Genomic DNA, 21,048 nt, shown 5'->3' on the forward strand with positions numbered 1-21,048 from the left:
GTATTTTTTAAATTTAACTTTTATTTTAAGGTCAGGAGTACATGCAGAGGTTGGTTTCATAGGCAAACTTGTGTCGTGGGGTTTGTTGTACAGGTTATTTCAGCACCCAGGTATTAAGCCTCGTACCCATTAGTTATTTTTCCTGATCCTCTCCCTCCCCACCCTCCACCTTCTGACAGGCTCCAGTATGCCTAGTTTGTCTCCTTGGGTCCATGAGTTCTCACCATTGAGTTTCCACTTATAATTGAGAATATGCAGTATTTAGTTTTCTGTTCCTTCGTTAGTTTGCTGAGGATAATGGCCTCCAGCTCCATCCATGTTCCTGCAAAGGAGATGATCTCATTTTTTTTTTATGGCTTTGTAGTATTCCAAGGTGTATATGTACCACATTTGTTTTATCGATTCTACCATTGATGAATATTTAGGTTGATTCCATGTCCTTGCTATTGTGAATAGTGTTACAATGAACATATGTGTGCATGTGTCTTTATGATAGAATGATGTGTATTCCTTTGGGTATTTACCCAGTAATGGGATTGCTAGGTCAAATGTTAGTTCTCTTTTTAAGTCTTTGAGGAATCACCTTTATCTTCCACAATGGTTAAACTAATTTATACTCCTATCAACAGTGTATAAGCATTCCTTTTTCTCCACAACCTCACCAGCATCTGTTATATTTGACTTTTTAATAATAGTGTATTAGTCTGTTCTTTCACTGCTATGAAGATCTAGGTAAGACTGGGTAATTTATGAGGAAAAGACATTTAATTGGCTCATGGTTCCACCAGCTGCACAGGAAGCCTGGCTGGGGAGGCCTCAGGAAACTTACCATCATGGTGGAAGTTGAAGGGGAAGCAGGCACACCTTTACCTGGTGGAGCTGGAGAGAGAAAGAGTGAAGGGGGAAGTGATACAAACAACCAGATCTCATGAGAACTCACTCACTGTGGTGAGAACATCGAGGGGGAAGTCTACTCCCATGATCCAATCTGCTCCCGCCAGGCCCCTCCCCCAACACTGAGGGTTACAACTTGACATGAGATTTAGGTGGGGACACAGAGCCAAACCATATCAAATAGCCATTCTGATTGGTGTTAAATGGTGTCTCATTGTGGTTTTCATTTGCATGACTCTCATGATTGGTAAAGTTGAGCTTCTTTTCATATGTTTTTTGGCCATATATATGCCTCCTTTTGAAAAGTGTCAGTTCCTGTCCTTTGCTCACTTTTTAATGGGGTTCCGGAGGGTATTTTTTTTGTAAATTTGTGTAAGTTCCTTATAGATGCTGGATATTAGGCTTTTATCAGAGGCATACTTTATGAAAATTTTCTTCCATTCCGTAGGGTGTCTGCTCACTATGTTTATAGTCTCCTTTGTTGTGCAGAAGCTCTCAAGTTTAAATAAATCTCACTTGTCAATTTCTGCTTTTGTTGCAATTGCTTTTAGTGTCTTCATCATGAAATCTTTGCCCATTCCTAGTCCAAAATGGTATTGCCTAAGTTGTCTCCCAGTGTTTTTATACTTTTGGGTTTTATTTTTAAATCTTTCATCCATCTTGAGTTATTTTTTGCATATGGTATAAGGCAGGGATCCAGTTTCATTCTTTTGCATATGGATACCCAGTTATCCCAGCATGATTTATTGAATAGGGAATTTTTCTTCCATTGCTGGTTTCTGTCGGCTTTGTTGAAGATCATAGTTGTAGGTGTACAGCCTTCTTTCTGGGTTCTCTATCATATTATTTCAAAACATTCTTGATTCTCTCTTTTCTACCCACAGCAGGACACAAGAAATAGAAACTTCCTGATAAGAAGAAGGAAATAATTATCCTTTATGTCATTTTTCATATTTCCTCCTTGAATCAAAATTTGCTCCCCAAGTACTCAAGATTGCTTAAGACAGAGAATTTGTACTAATTTATAGATAAAGTACTGTACAAACTATCAGAAGAGAAACATTTTTGAGTATCTATTATGTGCAACTATTTTATGAGAACTGTCACTCCTTCTTAATGAATTAGGACACAGATTATTATGCAGACTCGGTAGCTTGATCATGATCAGTCACCTGGTATGTGAAAAGCAGGGATCTGAGTCCAAGTTTGGCATGCCCTTTGCATTCATTATATTTCACTTACAAGTGGAGAGCCAGAGTTGGGCTGCAGAAACTGTAAACCTATAAGATCCACTGATTTAATCAACTGCTAGTTTCTGTTCTACCATTACTTAAACTTCATTGGACAATCTACAGTCAGACTTGCACTTGGATATGGAAAGATTTTATCTACCTTAGGGAGATACACAATATATACCTACTGCATAAAATTATAAAAATAAAATTATTTTCAAGGCCTTTGAACTTGAAAATAAATCAAAGGCATCAGGGGTAAGAGTTATCTCTAGTACACTGATAGTTCAAATCAGTGCACAGTCTATATGGTAAAATTAAAAATATAGAGGGTATAATTGCCTAAAGATTAGTACATATCCCTTTCATTTAAATATTGCTAAACAAGTCAAATTGCCTTTTATTTAATCAATGAACCAAAATGATTTGAAATAGCAATATCATAAAGCTTTGCTGAGCTAGTGTTAAATCCATTTTTTTCCAAAGCAATGAAGCATACACACTTGGCTTTTGGTAATACATAATAAGCAGCCAAATTTGAGCATCATGCCTGGACTTGTATGAGCAACCTCAAACCACACTTGCATAGAATGTCATAGTTAGAAGAACTGGTGCAGGCAACACATGTTTCAAAATACACAAGACATTAAAAGGAGCTGCGATCCCCACACACGAGCCAGCCTGACCCATAACATTGGCTTTGATTTTGTAGGTGGGAGAGAGAAAGTAAGTGGGGCAGGATTTTGGTGGTGTTGTTTACCAAAACAATTAGACTTCGCAAGACTAGTATATTTAAATTGATTTTAGAATATTAGAAAAAGCAGAAGAAAGCAAACAATTTCTGAAAGTATAATCATCATAAATGTAGTTTTCATAATAACACAAATGTGATGGTATTGGACAAAGTATTAAATATTAACATGCAACCACCTCATTGTTAGCAATTTAATTCAGTTCATTTGGCAACAAAACTACCTTGAGTATATGTTCAATAATGGTGTAGAAATGAAGTGACTGCCATTTTTAGAAATGAAAATGTTTGTGCAACCCTAATATTTGCTCTGAACTGTAAACTATAATAATGGAAACACCAAACTTCCAGAGTCCCAGCATGTGCAACACTTCCAGCCTCAGCATAAAGCAGGTCTATAGTGGAGGCTGATATACATTTGCTGACCTATTACATAAGGAGCAACAGGTAACAGAATGTATGCTGTGCTTTTCAAAAGCATGGTGTAAAATCCCAAATATGAATCATTTATAAAGAGTATCAAAACGAGAACTGCAAAGGAGCAGTTGATGCTTGAATCATATTTGAACAACCATATTTCTAAGTAACATGTAATTCAACTCCTGTCATTCTCAGAATTAATAGCCCAGATTCTTAATTCTTAGTGAGGTTGACAAATTATTCTTTCTTATGGCACCAGTCACACTTGATCATAAGTAGCATCTCTACCCATAACTCTCCTTCCATCAAATTGAGCCTAAGTTTATTTGTCTAACACAAAACGCCAAAAGGTCTACAATGTGCAATGAATCAATGTTCTTCATTAATAAGCAAAATGTTTCATGGGTGGAAAATGATTCTCCAGCTTCCAAATGGCTTTAAACAAATACAAAGCCATGGTTGCTAAGCTACTATTTTACTTCCAGGGTAAATGTCTGCTGTCTAATCTTTTAGAAGTAGCAGTAAGTTGTTTTCAAGTCATTGAGCCCAAAGGCATTGAAATGTCAAAGATCATATATATACACACACACACACACACACATATATATGTATACATATAATATTTCCTGGCATCATCACACCTATTTTTTTAAACCTTCTTAACTTAAGGATCTACAAAGAAAGTAATATCATACTACCATTGAATTCATAAGCAGTCTTTGGGGGAACAGGGTCTCTGAATATTCTGTCTTTAGGTTCTGCTAAGTATACTAAGCAACATAAATTAAAGTCGATTCTATTATTTAGAATGTGCTATTAAGAGGGGAATGGAAGTCTCAAAAGATGTCACATCAAGACCACAGAGGACAGGGTTCATTAACTGCATCATCTTGGACTGGTCACTTCACCTTTTATATTGTAAGGTGACCATCTACCAAACTGACATAATGGTACTAATTTCACTGTAAAGACGAAGTAAGATTATTTGTGTAAAATGCAAGGCTTAGTGCCCAGCACATGGGAGATGCTCAGTAGACACTATTTATTATGTCCTGTCCCCACTGGACACATCCACAGTCCAGTAGGAATTGATAAGGGAAGAAGGAAAAGGGCCTTAAAACTCCTTTTCTGTCTAAATGTACAGTGGACAGTTCAAGACAAAGAAATGACCAATTTGTTTATAAGCCTAAAGGAGAGAATCAAGCAATGGTGGATTTCACATTTGATACTATAGTAAGTAGATAAATATGATATAAATCCTTATGTTCTTTATGAGGTCAAGTTTTCAATATGGTGTGACTACCTCAAATTCTTAGCCCTAGCCCTAGCCCTAGCCCAATTCACTGCTTCTTTCATGACTCAGATGCCTCAGCACAGGCAGAGAGGACATAAAATGCTAAATTTTACCTCTTTGATTTAAAGCACCTCTTATTTTAATCATGGCAGAGGTCAGTCTTCATTGATGGAATTTCAATGGTGCAGACTAAGTAGACAGGCTAGGTCACTCCACAATCTGCAAAGCTTGAGGTATTCATGTCCCTGTGGAACCAGAGCCTGAGGCCTCATCAGCTAGACTTCCTGAAAATAAAAAGAAAAAAAAAAAAAGGACTTTGATGGGTCCTCAGGGTAGCTTGAAAATCAAGGTATTTCTGGAATAACTGCCTAATCCATAGCCTGCCTCAAGGTGAGCAGCTCTCAGTCTTCCCTTCTTTCAGTTTGATGTCCTAGGAATATTGAATTCTCTGACCCTACAGAAGGCTTCATGAAAATCAAAGATTAAACAATGATCAGAATAGTATCATTTATAAATGTTCATTATTGCAACTTTATTTGAAAATTGATGATTCATTTATGTACATTATTAACACTAATTTTCTACTAATACACTTAAAATAAGTAGAAAAAAAAATCTCTTGACTTCCAGATAACAGAGTTCCCTATACCCAACTATTATAGTACTAACATAAAAGAAACAAAAATGAAAAAATGTTTAAAAACCAATCCTTTAAGAACAAGAAACACTGTGGCCCAAGTCATTTATTTATATTTTGTTGGACAAGAGTGATCACTCAATTCTTTATATTTATAGTCCCACGTGAGAATATGGTCAATTTATTTTACATAAAATATTTTTCAGATAGTAGCTCTTACCAATGAAATAAAACATCTCAAAGCATGATGTAAGCAAAGTCTAAAGATCCTTTATGAAGGAGGATCAGTCTCAGCAAAGTAAATCCATGCTCTGTCTTCCTTCACTGGAACGAACTACACTCCCCCAAATACTACATGTGGCTTCATAAGGATGCAGGATTATGTTAAAAGATATTTTTTTTTGGTCTATGCAATAAACAGCTTCTCTTTTGAAACTACTAAAGAATAAAATTCGGTAATATCACCAGCTTAAAATTATATAAATATCTATCTACTATCTATCTATCTATCTACTATCTATCTATCTATCTATCTATCTATCATCTAGCTAGCTAGCTACACACACACACACACATACACACACACACAATGCCATTTATTTTGACAGTATATTTGGAAAAAAAAAGTTGAAAACAAGACAATTACAGGGTTGTATAGGTAATTGTGGAAATGTGTTTTGAAGTCCTTACTGAATACCTCTCTTAAAACGTCGGACTTCCCACTTGGATTGAAATGCTATCAAGATTTGTGTTAATGGTTGTATCTCTCAATTAATTCCCAAGATTTACCTCACAATAGTAGTGCATAACCCTGGCACAGTTCTGTGGCTGCTGACTTTATGAAGGGTGGTAAAACATTCTCAGCCCTCCAATCTGTCGGGCACAGCACAAAGCTGGAGATGATTGTGGAAAATGGAGTCTTGACAGTATCTTCCTCTTGCAGGCCTCAGATTGCTCAGGGCCTGCAATCATCCTACACTTGATTCAACTGGACCAACTCTCAACATGCACAGAATGTAATTTCAGTTCTTAAGTGCTTTCCTGTGACAACAGTAAGATCAAGAAGAAAACTAATGAGACCTTTCTTTTTTCTTTTTTGACTGAATTTAAAGGCATTACATGGATACCTCTGAGGAATGGAAATGGAAATGAGATCAGCTCCAGCCCTTAAGACATCATCTGGGCTGTATTTCTATATCAGTGTCTCAACTCTGCCTTGGAGAAAAGTGCATCAATTTCAATGCCTGGCCCACTTAGGCCGTTTCTGACAAGACCACAAATATTACAGTCATGGCTTCAGCTTTAATGTTATTTGTGCTGTGGATCACTGAACTCAGACAGGTGCCCAGCTACTCATTTTATAGGCTAGTGAACATGGCAGAGGCAGCTCTAACTTCAGCACTCTAGGAACTGGGACAGAGCTCCAGATAGCATCACTAATCACTGCATCACCCAAACCAATGTTAGAGTCTGAATTTTTAATGGAACATTCAGCTACAGCTTCTAGTTGAATGCCAACACATTTCAAACATTTTCTAGAAGACTAAAGTTACCACTATGCTATATAATATAAAAATTAAGGCGTTTCGAACAAGATGGCCGAATAGGAGCAGCTCCAGTCTCCAACTCCCAGCGCGAGCGACACAGAAGACCGGTGATTTCTGCATTTTCAACTGAGGTACTGGGTTCATCTCACTGGGGAGTGCCGGACGATCGGAGCTGGTCAGCTGCTGCAGCCCGACCAGCGAGAGCTGAAGCAGGGCGAGGCATTGCCTCACCTGGGAAGCGCAAGGGGGAAGGGAGTCCCTTTTCCTAGCCAGGGGAACTGAGACACACAACACCTGGAAAATCGGGTAACTCCCACCCCAATACTGCGCTTTAGGAAACAGGCACACCAGGAGATCATATCCCACACCTGGCCGGGAGGGTCCCACACCCAGGGAGCCTCCCTGGTTGCTAGCGCAGCAGTCTGTGATCTACCAGCAAGGCAGCAGCGAGGCTGGGGGAGGGGCGCCCGCCATTGCTGAGGCTTAAGTAGGTAAACAAAGCTGCTGGGAAGCTCGAACTGGGTGGAGCTCACAGCAGCTCAAGGAAACCTGCCTGTCTCTGTAGACTCCACCTCTGGGGACAGGGCACAGTAAACTAAGACACACAGACACCTCTGCACAGACGCAAACGACTCTGTCTGACAGCTTTGAAGAGAGCACTGGATCTCCCAACACGGAGGTTGAGATCTGAGAAGGGACAGACTCCCTGCTCAAGCGGGTCCCTGACCCCTGAGTAGCCTAACTGGGAGACATCCCCCACTAGGGGCAGTCTGACATCCCACACCTCACAGGGAGGAGTACACCCCTGAGAGGAAGCTTCCAAAGCAAGAATCAGACAGGTACACTCGCTGTTCAGAAATATTCTATCTTCTGCAGCCTCTGCTGCTGATACCCAGGCAAACAGGGTCTGGAGTGGACCTCAAGCAATTTCCAACAGACCTACAGCTGAGGGTCCTGACTGTTAGAAGGAAAACTATCAAACAGGAAGGACACCTACACCAAAACCCCATCAGTACATCACCATCATCAAAGACCAGAGGCAGATAAAACCACAAAGATGGGGAAAAAGCAGGGCAGAAAAGCTGGAAATTCAAAAAATAAGAGCGCATCTCCCCCGGCAAAGGAGCGCAGCTCATCGCCAGCAACGGATCAAAGCTGGACGGAGAATGACTTTGACGAGATGAGAGAAGAAGGCTTCAGTCCATCAAATTTCTCAGAGCTAAAGGAGGAATTACGTACCCAGTGCAAAGAAACTAAAAATCTTGAAAAAAAAGTGGAAGAATTGATGGCTAGAGTAATTAATGCAGAGAAGGTTCTAAACGAAATGAAAGAGATGAAAACCATGACACGAGAAATACGTGACAAATGCACAAGCTTCAGTAACCGACTCGATCAACTGGAAGAAAGAGTATCAGCGATTGAGGACCAAATGAATGAAATGAAGCGAGAAGAGAAACCAAAAGAAAAAAGAAGAAAAAGAAATGAACAAAGCCTGCAAGAAGTATGGGATTATGTAAAAAGACCAAATCTACGTCTGATTGGGGTGCCTGAAAGTGAGGGGGAAAATGGAACCAAGTTGGAAAACACTCTTCAGGATATCATCCAGGAGAACTTCCCCAACCTAGTAGGGCAGGCCAACATTCAAATCCAGGAAATACAGAGAACGCCACAAAGATACTCCTCGAGAAGAGCAACTCCAAGACACATAATTGCCAGATTCACCAAAGTTGAAATGAAGGAAAAAATCTTAAGGGCAGCCAGAGAGAAAGGTCGGGTTACCCACAAAGGGAAGCCCATCAGACTAACAGCAGATCTCTCAGCAGAAACTCTACAAGCCAGAAGAGAGTGGGGGCCAATATTCAACATTCTTAAAGAAAAGAATTTTAAACCCAGAATTTCATATCCAGCCAAACTAAGTTTCATAAGTGAAGGAGAAATAAAATCCTTTACAGATAAGCAAATGCTTAGAGATTTTGTCACCACTAGGCCTGCCTTACAAGAGACCCTGAAGGAAGCACTCAACATGGAAAGGAACAACCGGTACCAGCCATTGCAAAAACATGCCAAAATGTAAAGACCATTGAGGCTAGGAAGAAACTGCATCAACTAATGAGCAAAATAACCAGTTAATATCATAATGGCAGGATCAAGTTCACACATAACAATCTTAACCTTAAATGTAAATGGACTAAATGCTCCAATTAAAAGACACAGACTGGCAAACTGGATAAAGAGTCAAGACCCATCAGTCTGCTGTATTCAGGAGACCCATCTCACACGCAGAGACATACATAGGCTCAAAATAAAGGGATGGAGGAAGATTTACCAAGCAAATGGAGAACAAAAAAAAGCAGGGGTTGCAATACTAGTCTCTGATAAAACAGACTTTAAACCATCAAAGATCAAAAGAGACAAAGAAGGCCATTACATAATGGTAAAGGGATCAATTCAACAGGAAGAGCTAACTATCCTAAATATATATGCACCCAATACAGGAGCACCCAGATTCATAAAGCAAGTCCTTAGAGACTTACAAAGAGACTTAGACTCCCATACAATAATAATGGGAGACTTCAACACTCCACTGTCAACATTAGACAGATCAACGAGACAGAAAGTTAACAAGGATATCCAGGAATTGAACTCATCTCTGCAGCAAGCAGACCTAATAGACATCTATAGAACTCTCCACCCCAAATCAACAGAATATACATTCTTCTCAGCACCACATCATACTTACTCCAAAATTGACCACGTAATTGGAAGTAAAGCACTCCTCAGCAAATGTACAAGAACAGAAATTATAACAAACTGTCTCTCAGACCACAGTGCAATCAAACTAGAACTCAGGACTAAGAAACTCACTCAAAACCGCTCAACTACATGGAAACTGAACAACCTGCTCCTGAATGACTACTGGGTACATAACGAAATGAAGGCAGAAATAAAGATGTTCTTTGAAACCAATGAGAACAAAGATACAACATACCAGAATCTCTGGGACACATTTAAAGCAGTGTGTAGAGGGAAATTTATAGCACTAAATGCCCACAAGAGAAAGCAGGAAAGATGTAAAATTGACACTCTAACATCGCAATTAAAAGAACTAGAGAAGCAAGAGCAAACACATTCGAAAGCTAGCAGAAGGCAAGAAATAACTAAGATCAGAGCAGAACTGAAAGAGATAGAGACACAAAAAACCCTCCAAAAAATCAATGAATCCAGGAGTTGGTTTTTTGAAAAGATCAACAAAATTGACAGACCACTAGCCAGACTAATAAAGAAGAAAAGAGAGAAGAATCAAATCGACGCAATTAAAAATGATCAAGGGGATATCACCACCGACCCCACAGAAATACAAACTACCATCAGAGAATACTATAAACACCTCTACGCAAATAAACTGGAAAATCTAGAAGAAATGGATAATTTCCTGGACACTTACATTCTTCCAAGACTAAACCAGGAAGAAGTTGAATCCCTGAATAGACCAATAGCAGGCTCTGAAATTGAGGCAACAATTAATAGCCTACCAACCAAAAAAAGTCCAGGACCAGATGGATTCACAGCTGAATTCTACCAGAGGTACAAGGAGGAGTTGGTACCATTCCTTCTGAAACTATTCCAAGCAATAGAAAAAGAGGGAATCCTCCCTAACTCATTTTATGAGGCCAACATCATCCTGATACCAAAGCCTGGCAGAGACACAGCAAAAAAAGAGAATTTTAGACCAATATCCCTGATGAACATCGATGCAAAAATCCTCAATAAAATACTGGCAAACCGGATTCAGCAACACATCAAAAAGCTTATCCACCATGATCAAGTGGGCTTCATCCCTGGGATGCAAGGCTGGTTCAACATTCGCAAATCAATAAACATAATCCAGCATATAAACAGAACCAAAGACAAGAACCACATGATTATCTCAATTGATGCAGAAAAGGCTTTTGACAAAATTCAACAGCCTTTCATGCTAAAAACGCTCAATAAATTCGGTATTGATGGAACGTACCTCAAAATAATAAGAGCTATTTATGACAAACCCACAGCCAATATCATACTGAATGGGCAAAAACTGGAAAAATTCCCTTTGAAAACTGGCACAAGACAGGGATGCCCTCTCTCACCACTCCTATTCAACATAGTGTTGGAAGTTCTGGCTAGGGCAATCAGGCAAGAGAAAGAAATCAAGGGTATTCAGTTAGGAAAAGAAGAAATCAAATTGTCCCTGTTTGCAGATGACATGATTGTATATTTAGAAAACCCCATTGTCTCAGCCCAAAATCTCCTTAAGCTGATAAGCAACTTCAGCAAAGTCTCAGGATACAAAATTAATGTGCAAAAATCACAAGCATTCTTATACACCAGTAACAGACAAACAGAGAGCCAAATCAGGAATGAACTTCCATTCACAATTGCTTCAAAGAGAATCAAATACCTAGGAATCCAACTTACAAGGGATGTAAAGGACCTCTTCAAGGAGAACTACAAACCACTGCTCAGTGAAATAAAAGAGGACACAAACAAATGGAAGAACATACCATGCTCATGGATAGGAAGAATCAATATTGTGAAAATGGCCATACTGCCCAAGGTTATTTATAGATTCAATGCCATCCCCATCAAGGTACCAATGACTTTCTTCACAGAATTGGAAAAAACTGCTTTAAAGTTCATATGGAACCAAAAAAGAGCCCGCATCTCCAAGACAATCCTAAGTCAAAAGAACAAAGCTGGAGGCATCACGCTACCTGACTTCAAACTATACTACAAGGCTACAGTAACCAAAACAGCATGGTACTGGTACCAAAACAGAGATATAGACCAATGGAACAGAACAGAGTCCTCAGAAATAATACCACACATCTACAGCCATTTGATCTTTGACAAACCTGAGAGAAACAAGAAATGGGGAAAGGATTCCCTATTTAATAAATGGTGCTGGGAAAATTGGCTAGCCATAAGTAGAAAGCTGAAACTGGATCCTTTCCTTACTCCTTATACGAAAATTAATTCAAGATGGATTAGAGACTTAAATGTTAGACCTAATACCATAAAAATCCTAGAGGAAAACCTAGGTAGTACCATTCAGGACATAGGCATGGGCAAAGATTTCATGTCTAAAACACCAAAAGCAACGGCAGCAAAAGCCAAAATTGACAAATGGGATCTCATTAAACTAAAGAGCTTCTGCACAGCAAAGGACACTACCATCAGAGTGAACAGGCAACCTACAGAATGGGAAAAAATTTTTGCAATCTACTCATCTGACAAAGGGCTAATATCCAGAACCTACAAAGAACTCAAACAAATTTACAAGAAAAAAACAAACAACCCCATCAAAAAGTGGGCAAAGGACATGAACAGACATTTCTCAAAAGAAGACATTCATACAGCCAACAGACACATGAAAAAATGCTCATCATCACTGGCCATCAGAGAAATGCAAATCAAAACCACAATGAGATACCATCTCACACCAGTTAGAACGGCAATCATTAAAAAGTCAGGAAACAACAGGTGCTGGAGAGGATGTGGAGAAATAGGAACACTTTTACACTGTTGGTGGGATTGTAAACTAGTTCAACCATTATGGAAAACAGTATGGCGATTCCTCAAGGATCTAGAACTAGATGTACCATATGACCCAGCCATCCCATTACTGGGTATATACCCAAAGGATTATAAATTATGCTGCTATAAAGACACATGCACACGTATGTTTATTGCGGCACTATTCACAATAGCAAAGACTTGGAATCAACCCAAATGTCCATCAGTGACAGATTGGATTAAGAAAATGTGGCACATATACACCATGGAATACTATGCAGCCATAAAAAAGGATGAGTTTGAGTCCTTTGTAGGGACTTGGATGCAGCTGGAATCCATCATTCTTAGCAAACTATCGCAAGAACAGAAAACCAAACACCGCATGTTCTCACTCATAGGTGGGAACTGAACAATGAGATCACTCGGACTCAGGAAGGGGAACATAACACACCGGGGCCTATCATGGGGAGGGGGGAGGGGGGAGGGATTGCGTTGGGAGTTATACCTGATGTAAATGACGAGTTGATGGGTGCAGTACAGCAACATGGCACAAGTATACATATGTAACAAACCTGCACGTTATGCACATGTACCCTACAACTTAAAGTATAATAATAATAAATAAATTAAAAAAAAAAAAAAAAAAAAAAAGAAAAAAAAAAAATTAAATATAAAAAATAATATATTTATTTTATTTGCTATCTGCATTACACATATGCAAACATATATATGCAAGTTCAATAATTCAAGGGCAGGCAAGAACCATTAACAATGCAACAGAAGGGCTGATGGTCACTGAATTAGTCCGTGAAGTCCATGCAGGAGACTCAACCATGTCGTCAGGATTCCCTCCTTCAAGCTGCATTAGTGTGCTTCTCAGTAGCAATAAAGCACTGGTAATGTCACAGAGTATACAGTTTTAAACGTTGTGATCAATCACCCTGCTAAGAAAACTTTGCAATTATATGTCCAATAAATGATCAGATGTGTGTATTATAAATGGAAATATTTCACCTATTCTTTTCTATTCTATTCTATCCTATTCATAAGCTGACTACTGTGTTCGTGATGTTTACGTGTAAAGGCAGGTGGGTACCCACAGCTTACAGGTGTATTTCTCAACACTGTTAGAATGTACAAACTCCAGGCTGGGCGTGGTGGCTCACGCCTGTAATTCCCAGCACTTTGGGAGGCCGAGGTGTGTGGATCATGAGGTCAGGAGTTCGAGACCATCCTGGCCAATATGGTGAAACCCTGTCTCTACTAAAAATACAAAAATTAGCCGGGCGTGCTGTTGTGCGCCTGTAATCCCAGCTACCCGGGAGGCTGCAGCAGAAGAATTGCTTGAACCGGGAGGCAGAGGTTGCAGTGAGCCAAGATCACACCACTGCACTCCAGCCTAAGCAACAGAGCGAGTCTTTGAAAAAAAAAAATGTACAAACTGCAGTACTCCATCTATCTGTTATTTTGACTACAAAATGTAACCCTATATAGCAGAGTCCATCACACACATTGCTTTACTGAACTTCCTCAAGATTTATAAGATAAGCAGAGGTCGACGTCTTTATTTTACAATAAGGAAAATGGTAAGAATCTAAATTATTCCCTCTTATTTAATACTCGTAAGTAATGTCAACACTTGAAATTCCTCCTTCTCTTCCAATTCTAGAGCTTTCTCTATGACATTATTCTGCATCGCAGCCCAAGATGTTAATCCAATGGTCTTTTGATTGTGTATGACAGAAATTTAACGCTGAAAAACATGGGGGAAAATATACTGGTTTATTGATTCACAAAATTGCATAGTCCCGGAGTATATCTGGCTTCTGGCACAGTCAGATCCAGGTGCTCAAACAATCTATTGAGTTTTTTCTCTCACTCCATTTTGGGAACTATCGATATTTCAGCATTATATTTAAGCATGATATTTAAGTGTTATATTTAAGTGTTATAGTTAAGCGTTATATTTCAGTGTGATATTTCAGCGCTATATTTCAGCATTATGTTTCAACATTATATTTAAGCCTTATATTTAAGCGTGATATTTCAGTGTGCTATTTCAGCGTTAGGTTTAAGTGTTACATTTAAGCATTATATTTAAGCATGATATTTCAGCGTGATATTTCAGCGTGATATTTCAGTGTTATATTTCAGCATTATATTTCAGCATTATAATTAAATATTATATTTCAGTGTGATATTTAAGCATTATATTTCAGTGTTATATTTCAGTGTTATATTTCAATGTTATATTTAAGCATGATATTTCAGTGTGATATTTAACCTTTATATTTCAGCGTTATATTTCAGCATTATATTTCAGCATTATATTTAAGTGTGATATTTAGCCATTATATTTCAGTGTTATAATTCAACATTATATTTCAGCGTTATATTTAAGCATGATATTTCAGTGATATTTCAGTGTGATTTTCAGCATTATATTTCAGCATGATATTTCAGCATTATATTTAAGCATTATGTTTAAGCATGATATTTAAGCATTATATTTCAGCGTTATATTCAAGTGTTATATTTAAGCATGATATTTCAGCATTATATTTAAGCGTGATATTTCAGCATGATATTTCAGCGTGATATTTCAGCGTTATATTTAAGAATGATATTTAAGCATTATATTTCAGTGTTATATTTAAGTTTTATATGTAAGCATTATATTTGAGCAGCCCCACATTTGGTGAAAAAGTTGGCTGCCAACCTGTCCTTCAGGTTTGTGATACCAAAGGAAAAGGCTACCTCTTATATATTTTGGATGTGTGTTCCTTCCAAATCCCCAATGTTAGAGATGGGGCTGCTGGGAAGTGTTTGGGTTATGGGGGTGGATTCTTCATAAATGGTTTGTTGTCATCACCTTGGTGATGAGTGAGTTTTCACACTATTTGTTTACACAAGAGCTGCCCCCCCACACCCCCTGTCTTGCCATGTGACACGCCTGCTCCCTCTTTGCCTTCCGCCATGATTGGAAGCTCCCTGTGGTCTCACAAGAAGTAGATGGCAGAACCACACTTCCTGTACAGTGTGCAGCACCATGAACCAAGTAAACCTCTTTTCATTATAAATTACCCAGTCTCGGATATCCCTTTATAGCAATACAAAACAAACTAGTACAGCCTCTGATACCCCAAATCTAAATATCTCATCTTTGAGAACTATCACCTGCATTTGAACCATAGGCTCTTTTCTGATGTAAACACAGTGGTGAGAAAGTCAGGGCTCTGTTTCACCCACCTGAGTTATATGTCAACTCCCCAGTGTATGGGAAGAGATGGCATGCAGTGTCACCTTACCTAAGCCATATGAGGTATATTTCCCTTGAAAAAAAATGTTCTGCTATTTTAAGAAGTGGAGACATTATACCCACCAGCACCTCTCCACACACAATTGTGCACCACAGTCTCTCCAAATCCACCATTTTACTCCTGATTCCTCCTTTCTTTTAAACACTTAACATTTTTACTTTTAAAATGTATACTTTACCCCAAACCTCAGTGTCATGCAATATACCATGGAAGAAACCTGCATATGTGCCTCCCGAATCTAAAATACAAGTTGAAATTGAAAAATAAAAAGTATACTTAAGTCAATATGTAGATATTTTCTAGTCATTTCCTGAAGTAATAATAGCTACCACTTATTGAGTATTTGCTGTGTTCCAGTCACTGCCCTGATACGTTCGTTACATTGATTGACCATTTTAATATGAAAATAATGTAATGTGGCAGGTGTTTTCAGACTCATTTTACAATTTTAAAATCTATATTTAGAGATTAAGAAATTATCTCGAGGCCAGTCTGCCAGTGAATAGCAGAGCCACGATTCTGGCAGTCCTACTCCAGAATTCACACTCTTCACACCACACAACACATCCAGTGGGAGACCCTGGGGAAGGTCTTACACATGGTAGGCGATTACTCTCTCTCTCGCTGCGTGTGCGTGTTTTACTCCTGGTAGTAAATGAGAAGTGTGAAGCCACCAGGTTCCGCGCCTTTGCTGCTGGGCTTGAAGTAACTCTGAATGAAGACGGTATCACAGACATCAACATTTTAAAGTGCTCAACTTTTTTTAAATTCCTGGTGGCAGCAGGGAAATGGGCAAGCAGGTTTTAGGAGACATTAGCCCCATTCCAAGGTAAATACACCTTAAAATATAGAAAAGTCCAAATCTGAATAGGTCAGCCTGCTAACAATAGCCGTTTTCTCTTTTACTGTGAAATAGTTTGAGGATTTTTTGCTTTGTATACAAGTCAAAAAATGTCATGTAAAAAATACTTTAAAAAATTTTTGCTGCTATCATAATGAATTTGTAATCCAGAAACTAAAAGGAGAGCAAATGGCATTTATCATAAATAAAACATATGCAGGGCTAATTAGAAATAATTATGGAGGGAAAATTCTATGTTAGGGACTTCAATTTCTTGACATAAAAATTTAAGATAGAAAATTAAATAGACATTGTATAATTATAATGCTAAACCATAACCAAAACAGCTTAGTATTTTTAACATGAATGCTTGTTGAATCTGATCAGCTTATTTTCATCTTATTCAAAATCCTGGAATTGCTTTTGTTAACAATAGTTTATAAAGATGTATTTGTATGCACTACTTCTCATTAAATATCTGTCAAAAAGGAAGAATGTGAATGTCTGGGAGATAGGGGAACGGATCAGCCCAGCCTTGTGCTACTAATTTGGCCACAAGCCCTGAGCTGTGATTTGGTATGCCAGACAGTCAACAATCTTCTGGGCATCTATTATTTTGTCGTTAAAAAAATTCCGATTATTTTACTTGGCAATCTTTTGTTTGCCTGCTTCCAACCCCTGGTACAAATAAAACTTGAGTTTCTAGTGTCCCCTTGGGAGACTAAGAATGAGACACATTATCTTGTTCCAGTGGTGGCACGAGGCACACTCTTCCCTGCACTGACAAAATCCACAATAGTTACTGTAATTTTATAATGTTTTTCTTGGGATGCATATAAAATACAGGTAGCAAGGTCATTTTACCTTGAAATGCATTCTGAATGTGTTTATTGAATGTTTTCTAGTTTCCTTATTCTTGTCACCATTTTTAAACATCTTATTAATTCCAAAGTTATTTTTTCTTTCTTTTTTTAATTATCAAAATATTTTAAGGTACTCCTGCCCACTTTGGCAGGACCCAGGGAAACAGCCTCCTAAGCAGTGTTTCTGTTTCTGGCACATATCCTGGAAGTAATTTTATTGGTTCTTTTTTTTAATTGAGCTAATCTAGCCCCAGTACCTGCATTATCAGCAAGTGGTTATAAGCATATATTATGTACGAAGAATCACATAGTGCTAAAACTTGGCAGAGTTCCTGGTATGAACATGTATTTTCCAGGTACATGTATTACCATCCCCTGGCTGAGTGTCTACCAGTTTAAAGGTAAGAGCTCTATCTCCCCAAACCCCTTTCTTCTCTGAAGAGCCCTGAATTATTATACATGTTCTCTGCAGGATCATAATGGTTTTCCTCTTCCCATATTTATGTTGTTCTTCCTGGGACTTACCCATAACCTGATGGGATTCCCTTCCATCAAGCTAATACACACTTCAGGTAGTAGTTGTAGTTCCTGTTGTGGCGTGGTTACAACACCCTTTCACTTACCATACACATTATCTCCATCCCTGAAATTGACACACAATAGCTACTAGTTTTATTCTAGCTTCTTCTACACACACACGCACACACATACACACACACACACACATTTGCATTGGTGAGAAGGCAAAAACAACTTCACGCCATTGACACCCCACCAGTATTACCCAAACAAACCTGCATATCCTGATTTATTGTCTCCATAAAGATTTTCTCCTCTCTGAAAGTTACTGGAGATGAAGAGGTAAGCAGCACTTATCCACTGCCTCTGGATGTGGTAAAGGGTTTAATGCTAAGTATTGGTTATCATCTCTGATATATTTCATCAGTGTGGCTCACATAAGGTGTACCAGGATATCATGAAAATAGACTGTCTAATACCCTATCCTAAACAAAACTTCAATTGAACCTTCTAAAATTCCCTCTACATACAAATAATTAAATATACGGCCCCTTTCTTCAAAGAGTTTTATGGTTAAGAGGGAGCAGGACAGGCAATTTTTCTCAAGGAATGGCGTCTTCATACGAACAAGTCCTATAATTCAATACTGTGCACAAAAGGATTGCAGGAACTACTGAGTCAGTGGTTAAGTTTAAATATTCATTATTATGTCTACTCTGTCATTATAAAGGAAAATCTACCAATAACCAGAAAGCCTGAAGAATATGAGAGCTTTGAATCCCATGTCTGTCTAAGAACATAGGAGAAACAAATTTAAGTGGACATTGGTACATGGATGAAGGAATACAGTATTATGGTTCAGTCACTTTAAAAATTACTGTGTGATATGGTTTGGCTGTGTCCCCACCCAAATCTCATCTTGAATTGTAGCTTCCATAATTCCCACATGTTTTGGGAGGGGCACAGTGGGAGACAATTGAATCATGGGGGCCGTTTCCCCACACTATTCTCGTGGTAGTGAGTAAGTCTCATGAGATCTGATGGTTGTATAAGGGGAAACCCCTTTAGCTTGTTTCTCATTCTTTCTTACATGCCGCCATGTAAGACGCCCCTTGCCCTTCCACCATGATTGTGAGGCCTCGCCAGCCATGTGGAACTGTGAGTCCATTAAACCTCTTTCCTTCATAAATTTCCCAGACTCAGATATGTCTTTATTAGCAGCATGAGAACAGACTAATACACTGGTTTTTTAAATGTTTTATTACAATGAACTTTCATTCATTGAATCTATGATTTTCCTCACTTTTATGCCGATAATACCGAGTTTATAAGTTTTAATGATTTTTTTTACATCTGATATTTAGCCTGCCTGGGCATAGTGAACACACTTCCCGGTTGGCCTGGGAAAGTCCTTGTTTACTAGATGAATCACATGCATCACATTGTCACCCTATTCATAGATATTTCAGCTTGGATTCATTCCATCTTACCCTGAGGCAGAACCTGAGATAAGGGTTTGCTGGCGTGTAGTTTATTGTGGGAAGTAAGCCACAGGAGCAAGTGATAGTGAAATAGGAAGAGTGAACTGGACAAGGAGAAAAGGCAATTTAAGGATGACTGCTAAGCTGGATAATTCTAGTTACCTGGGGCAACTAGAGTCCTTCCCTCTGGCAGAACTCCAAAGAGACCATATAACCTGTGTTTCATTATTGTTTGTCTGAGACATAGAAGAATGGCATTGTTTAACCACTAATTTAGTTTCCCATTAGACAAGGATTTCCAGAAAGGTTTTTAATTCCCCCTCCTCTGAGGTCTGTGCATGCATGAGAAGGTCTGAGCAGTCCTACAAGAGTCCTGTACAGTGGCATTAGCAAGCATTAGCTTCCTAGTGCAGTTGAGACAAGGTGCTGTGAGGCTAATGTGTGCATGTGGTTGGTGCAGCAGATCTGGAACAAAACTTTAGACCAAGCGTGTGTGAGACAAAAGATAGAAGATGTCTAAGCACAATTCCTCTCTGGCGCCACTTAGATATACTAATATCCTAGATTAATTACAATCTCTCAGAGATGGTCAGCCCCAAACTCCACAAATTATTCAAAATCAGAGGCTTGTAGTAAGATAGTCTCTGCCGCTGCTGGTGGTCTCAAGATCGTGACTGATATTCACTCCCTCCATCTTTGAACGCGCCTTCTGATGCTGCTCCACACTCAGCAGTGGGTCTAGATTACTTGCCTGATAGGTGACTCTGACCATCATCCACAAAGTAGCAAAGCTCTTATTTGCTTTATCCTTGCTGAGCCAAAGTGGCGCCAGTTGCCCGCGTATGGTTATTAGTGGAAATAGTCCACTAAGTACCAAGAAATAGTCCCGTGAATCCCCTGATATTAGACCTATTCTTGTTACTCTCCTTGCATAGTAGCAAAACTTGGTTTTCAGGGTAATCAGAGTTTAATAACGCCTCCAATATGGCAACTCATTTCTTCTCCCACTGGCCACTACCACAGGAAGACTGAAATGACAAGGTGGTAGTTCAGTTTCAGGATCAGTGACACATTTATTCTGTCCCCTGATTCAAGGTGCATGCTCTGGAAACCAGACCCCTTATTCCAGCAGCACTTACGTTTGCTGGAAGAAAAGCACGCATTCCACAAGTGGGTCATTGCAATGATGGTGAATGGGGCCAAACCTCCATGCATGGCTTGGTTTCCAGACCCAAGCATTTCCGTAGGGACACTGCTTCAGATAATGAATATTGATTCACTGCGTAGACCTCATTTCTAAGGTAGCACCCCAGCCCACAGGGTGTTGTCTGTGAGCGGTCACTGTAGGTGAGGGTTCCATAGGCCAGGTGAGTGTTCTATTAGACCGGCTGCTCAGAGTGGTGTGGTCAATGGAAAGACCAACAGACCATGATCATGCCACACCTGCTTAATTATAAAGGAGGTTCCTTCTTTGAGGAGATTTATGTAGGACTCTACTTCAAGCAGCCTTTCTGTAAGCCCTCGGAGGGTGGTGCTGACCAGCAGGCAGTGAGGACAGTCAGTGCTGGAGAGGATGAGCTGTCCTCACCCTCGGAGGGCTGGAGGGCTCTGAGGGAGTCACCTGCATGATTAGTCTCCATCCCTGACGCAGTGGCGTCTCTGTTCGTGTCCCTTCTACCAAACGAGACAGTTA

The 21,048-nt window shown here is 39.1% G+C and overlaps 1 long non-coding RNA gene across 2 annotated transcripts in view; it reads right to left on the reverse strand.

The window, feature by feature from the left end:
- LOC123573677 (uncharacterized) overlaps positions 1-21,048 on the reverse strand; it is a 57,898-nt gene that overhangs the window by 15,422 nt on the left and 21,428 nt on the right. The window contains exon 2 of one of the 2 annotated variants that reach the window (XR_006698415.3): positions 4,705-4,875. The exons of the other annotated variant lie outside the window; for it this stretch is intronic. This is a non-coding gene — a long non-coding RNA (uncharacterized lncRNA). The remainder of the gene's footprint in view (positions 1-4,704; positions 4,876-21,048) is intronic. 2 annotated transcript variants of the gene reach the window in all.

The sequence above is a fragment of the Macaca fascicularis genome, chromosome 5 (assembly GCF_037993035.2).
Source record: "Macaca fascicularis isolate 582-1 chromosome 5, T2T-MFA8v1.1".
Lineage (NCBI taxonomy): Eukaryota > Metazoa > Chordata > Mammalia > Primates > Cercopithecidae > Macaca > Macaca fascicularis.